Below are 6,000 nucleotides of genomic sequence, written 5' to 3'. Positions count from 1 at the left end.
GGTTTGTAGGACAAGGAAGATACAATTCATACATATACTCACACACAGTTATACAGGTGCCTTAAAGACTCCCATTTGAGTGAAAAAGATAAATGCTACCATTTCCTTTATCTATATTATTGGTAAACCAGCCAACTGATATTATCTCTAAAAGCCATACTCCTTAACTGCATTTCTATTGGGATTCATTGGTATAATTAAGACTTGAATGGTCTGAAATATTTCAAGAACCTACAGTGAACATTCTTTCCTTTATCTGAAAATGTAGTTTTATTTCATCTGAAATTGTTTTCTGTAATTTCCCTCTCCACCCACAAATGACCTTTTTTTTGTACTTATGGATCTGCTCACTCATGAGCCCATGAACTCTAAGTACACTTCACAGAAGCAAAAGAAATCATACTGCTCATGCTTTCCTGGCACTGAGGGAGTATCAGTGGTATTCTAAATGCGAAACTATTTACTTTTTATTACTAATGATTTTTTAATAATTTCCACAATTTAAAATGTGGTTAGAATGTTACCGGTAGCTGAAAGCTGGCAACATGATTTAATATTTTTAACATATGATCTGGTGTTTGTTACAGTGCTTCAAAACTTTCAATGTCATTACTCATGTTCTAGCATTATCAATAATACTAAATTAAGCTAAATCTGTGGCAAACTAGCTTTATATCACAATTTATTTTGAGTCCTAGATTGACCATTAGTTTATAGTTTTTCTTAACCACCCCTTTTTCTTTTATCTAATGTAAAACAACATTTTTTTTCTCTTCTTTGTCATTTACGAGGATGTTTATTTTACTGTTTCTAGCATTCAAGGGTCTTTCTTGTATCTCTTTGTAATCTGTTCGGTGGAGCAGAAAATCTGTCTCAGTTTCAATTTCTCTTTTGTTCCCAGAACTTCCCCCCACCTTCAGTGCTGAAGTGGAAAAATAATTTCCCCTCTTGCCCCATACACAGGTTCAAAGTCCTGCTTTTCACCATGTTGCTCCAAACAGCAAACTTTCTAACTCACAAGGAAAAAGAACACCAAAGTTCTAACTTGGAAGTCTACAAGGGTCTGAGAACAATTGAAAATGAATTCCTACAATGGGGATTAGGCCTTAACGGTTCATTGGACATTCTGAGAGGTGCGTGGAAGCCCGCTAGGGCGCCAACCTGCCAGCAGACGCATAGGTGGCCCAGCTCAGAAGTCAAGGGCCGTTGTCATGGAGAACGAAAGGCAAATGGAAGACATTAAAAGGCAAGTAGCAAACAATCCAGTAGGCTAAGCCAGGGATTTGGGAGCCTCCCAAGGTTCCTCCCTTCCTCATTCCCTGCATGAGTCATTTTTCCAGTCTGTCCACACCCATTCACCCTTCTTTTGTGGGCCGCCACCCCACACTCCCATTCACCCTCAAGCTGCTGCTACAGGATCTTCTGAACTACAAGTCCAAAGTCTACCTATCTCGTTGCTGTGTAAACTCTTCAGTTCACCATGGTTTTCAGACTAAAGCTCAGGCTCCTTGGATTACAACAGACCTACTTAGAGCTCATCTCCTGCCACTCCCCAACACTTATCCTTCCCTCACTTCTGACAGGAAAGCTGGCAGTCTCATTGTATCTGCCATGCTCTTTTCTCCATTTGACCAGACGCAAGTCCCTTTCCATCTTGTTAATTGCTATATACCTTTCAAGGCACCTGTTGAAAGTAACTCCTCCAGGAAGCCTTCCTTAATCCTCCCCAGGCCCCCTTTGGCTTGCCAACACCATTTTAGCATTTATCCCTCAGGCAGAGGTAATTGGTTTGTCTCTTCCCTAGTAGAAGTATTATCCTGGAGGGTAGGGACTGTGTTATCCATTCTTATATCTGTGGCATAATATGCATTCGATGTAGTTGTTGAAATGTATGCTGAATTAGAAAAAAAGGAATTCCTCATAGCTACTAATTGGCAGATAGAGAATGCCCCTTCCTATTCTCTGAGAAAGTGTCAGTGTCCTTTTTAATTTGCCTCGACTGTGTGTGCACTTGGGTACTTTTCAATAATTAACACTGAGAAGTAGAACCATTTAATTAATTAATTTATTTGTTATGGAAGGGAGCTATGCACAATATTAACTGTTTTGGGTATCTAGTCAAGGGCTAGAACTCAAGTCTTTTATTAATGCCTCTTATTCCTGAACTTTAGCACCTTTCACAATGTTTCCCCTTTTCCTCCTTAAGCCGGCCCCACCCTCTTTAATAGGACTTAACGAAGTTGTAGGATGAACACGGCACCATATCCACCATTTCATTCCACACTGTGTCCAAAACATGGAACCGATGTTTTAAATTAGAATCGTTATTGAACAAGTTATCAAACTTCCTTAAATTCAAAGGAAATTCTGCCCCCAACCCTCCAAAACATTATCATGTTAGTCCAGAATTCATTTCCATTCAAAGTGGAGCAGCATTGCATCTTATAACATCCAATGAATTATGATTTGGGGCCGTGGTTTGTTTTGCTCCAACAATAATATGACTTATTTGCCGTGGAATATTCCAGTATTTCAGAAAATGGTATTTTATTTTCAGAGAAGGGTCTCTGCTTCCTATAAATCGTGTAATGCAGAGTTGGGAAGAAATGGGATTTTACGTTCCAAATATTATTTACAAGCTCGAGTGGAAGCTGCGGTGGGAGTTTTTGTGCTTGCGTGACAGTCAGTTTTACTGAGGAACTGCAAAACTGTGGACACCCTGCTCCTTGAGGAAGAAACAGCCTGGCAGTCTTGCAGATCTTTTTCCCGCCTGTGAGCCATCCAGGTTCAAAAACTGTGTGGTGCATTTTAAGGCGGCAGCCCCATGAGCTCCTTACCGTTTTCTGCCGAGCTGATTCTCACCTTCAACCTAACCTTGCCGGCTTCCTTACAAAAAGCCCCATCCGCCGGCCTCTTTAAAAGAACGAACCTCTGTGTCCGCCCGGCTGGTTGCAAGGAGCGGAAAGTAGTAGGGGTGCGTCCCATTTACACTATGTAGCTCGGCTGTTATAATGTTGAACGTGTAAGATGGAAGATACCACCGGTCGGCTGCGGGGATGCACCTCGCCAGCGCCGGCTCCGGTTTCCTTGTGCCCTCGGCGCCGACCCGCGAGCGGCGACGACCACCCCCTGCGCACTTGGTTCTCTTGAGGGGCGCCAGGGCGGCCCGGGCGAGGGCGGCGGAAAGTTGCCGAGCGTTTTTTCGCCGCCGCGTGCGTCCGGGAGCTCGACGAGTCCGCCCCGGGCTTCCTGGTGGGGCTGGGCGGGCGGGGGAGGGGCCGCGCAGCAGCAGCGGAAACCAGACCTCGGCGATAAGAGGCTGCACAGCGACATGCAACAGTCTTTTCACTGCAGCTGAATGAGTTGTGGCGCTCACAATGCTCCCGTGACCGGGAACTGACAAGTTCAATTTTAAATCGCGGGCCTCTTGGAATCATGACTCCCACAATGCCTTGGGCACTCGGTCGGCAGTCGGGCTGCCTCTGAAAAAAATGTGAGAGGTAAGTTTCCATTTTCACAGTTTCCTTGCGCGGCTCCGCTGCGCTGCATTGTTTGTACTCTTTCGGGGCTGTACATGGCTGAAGGAGGAAGTGAGAGGAAGCTCCGGCCCGCTGCGTCTCGGAGCCGCCCGGGCTGGCTCGCCGCGGCGGGCGGCTTCCTATCGCGCACCATCTCGAGCTCCGGGGAGCGCGGGAGGCTGCCGCTGCAGCCCAGCTCCGGGCAGCCCTTCCCCGGGCGCTGCGGACCCTGTCAGAGCGCAGCCGGCGTCCAGTCTGGCAGTCTAGACAGAAAGAGAAAGAAGGACAGAGGGCGAGAAAGAAAGAGGGGGGAAAGGAAGGAAACAGGTGCGTGGAAGTGTACTTACAACTTAATGACCTTCGTCGGGGGAAGATGCGAGTCCATCAGACGCGAGCCACGGTTTCTCCCGAGAGAGCCCGCATCCTTGTCCCCGGGGCTGCCATCCAGCCCGGTTTTCATCTGGGCCAAATATGTGCACGCAAAGGTTAATTCTCTGCCTGCTACCCATAAATTACGCATGACATGTTTAGCTGGGCTTCCTTATATGGAGAGTGCTGTATTTCAGTCCAGTTTGCCTTTTGCCAAGTTTACAGGGCGGAAGACGCCCTGCATGAGAGGGCTCCTCTTTTTTTTTTTTTTTTTTTCCCCATCGTTTTGTAGTGCGTCACTCAAAAACTGTAAGAAAAGTAAGTATAGACGCTCTCTGGGTGGAGCCGCAGTTGGTTGAATTGCTTTCATGAAAGACTGAAAAGAATGAAAAGTAGTTAGTACTTGGGTTCTGGTTTTTAGACAAAAGCAGGACAAATATGTGCCCCCCCGCCCCCGCCCCCCGCACTTTTTTTTTTTTTTTTTTTAAACGGAGCCGGAATCTGTTATTGGTAGTAATGTGTCATGTGAGAATACTTTGATTCCAGAGCCTGTAACACGAGCAGGTATATGGTGGAGCTTATGCCTGCCCCTCTCACAGCACTTTACAACGACAGGGGTGTTGCTAGAAGAGTCATTGTGTTCTTAAGTCTCTCCACGGCCCCGGGGAATATATGGCTGCTGGGGTTTGGTGGTGTATTCCCGTGGAGGGGGCTTCCCTAGGATTAAGACGGAGTAAGAAGCTGCCAGAAAGGTTACTGCCACTGTCTTTACTTTGTGTGCCCACCAGCACAGTCACAGGCGATAGCAAACGGATGGTAAACTCTGCCGTACTCTGAGGAATTTCTTAAACAAATTAATACACCGAGAGAGAAGTCATAATTAATGCCTTCGGATTTGCAGGCCCTCTGCAAGGCGCTTTGAAATACTACACCGGTGGACACGGTGTTCCTCCCTCCTGGGTCTGAACACAGTGTCTGTTTATACACTGAGGGTATTTCGGACCTCACTATTCTATACCCGCATAAGTGATCCACTCCACGTTATCTGTGTGGGCTCCTGAGAGTGTTGGTGTTTCTCCTTGTCCTGCTGTTGAGATAAAATATTATCACTAAGGCAGGTTAAAATGAAAGTTCAACGACTCTAAAATTCATCGGAAGAGTATTTAGTTCAATACTTAGAATGTCTTAGATGTAAACTTATAGCCAGAGACACTGAATAATGTTATTTTGTAGCCAGAGAAAGCACATTGTTGTCACTTGTATCTTTGCTTTCTTAAAGTTGGTGACAACTATAGCTCAAAACTGGGTTTTTTTTTTTTTTTTTTTTTTGTTTTCATTGGGGGGGATTTTTTTTTTTTTTTTTTTAATTACTGTGTTGGTAGGCCTTCTTTCAAAGTGTAGACATAGTTTTTAGTTTTATTTGTTTAATGGGGGGTTTCCTCAGGGAGAACTACAAAAGTTGCCTTTTGTGTTTTAGGGAACAGGTTGGGTCAGCACCAGAAAACCTGTTCATCCATCAGTCTATAATTACAGTGTCACTTAAGACATAATAATCAGGTTATATTATTACTAAGAGACTCAGAAAGTCTCACATGTGCCTAGTTTAATTTTTTTTCTCATGTAACTAAGAACAAAAGTGTGATATTCTATGCAGTGATGCCAGTGGAGAATCCAGAGTGTTTTATGGTTTAAAATATTATTGCTTGTGTTTACATTTCCACATTTGAAGCAAACTTAGACTCCAAGTTGAATTCATTAAATTTTGCTTCCAACATTCTGTTCTTCCTCTGGGCACAGAATTCCTATGAAATGAAGCACTGGGTTCTGTTCCAGATCAAGAAAAGAGTATCCCAAGGTTTCTGCTGGGGTTGAGGGTGGTGGGGGGAGAGTAAAATCATTTTTCTCATTGAATAAGGGTGTGTTACTTTATTATTAAAATTTCCTATTTTTATCATAAGCAAAAAAAACTGCCCTTGCATTTATCACTGTCGTGGTTCATTAGACCTGTATTTGATATATCTATTTATGGAAACCAAGAGAGAATAGCCTTGCTGCACCTTCTGGTTTTCTGCTTGGTGATGGAAGATGCACAGGTTAGAGAACTTCCCAGATC

The 6,000-nt window shown here is 44.4% G+C and overlaps 1 protein-coding gene across 1 annotated transcript in view; it reads left to right on the top strand.

The window, feature by feature from the left end:
- The first annotated feature begins 3,291 nt into the window (after positions 1-3,291).
- LOC111147112 (muscleblind like splicing regulator 1) overlaps positions 3,292-6,000 on the top strand; it is a 206,504-nt gene continuing 203,795 nt past the window's right edge. Inside the window, exon 1 of the mRNA XM_022503037.1 lies at positions 3,292-3,500. The gene's annotated coding sequence lies outside the window, so the exon portion shown is untranslated. The remainder of the gene's footprint in view (positions 3,501-6,000) is intronic.

The sequence above is a fragment of the Enhydra lutris genome, unplaced genomic scaffold (genome assembly GCF_002288905.1).
Source record: "Enhydra lutris kenyoni isolate GAN:26980312 unplaced genomic scaffold, ASM228890v2 scaffoldscaffold2, whole genome shotgun sequence".
Lineage (NCBI taxonomy): Eukaryota > Metazoa > Chordata > Mammalia > Carnivora > Mustelidae > Enhydra > Enhydra lutris.
This window is presented reverse-complemented; position numbering and strand designations above follow the sequence as displayed.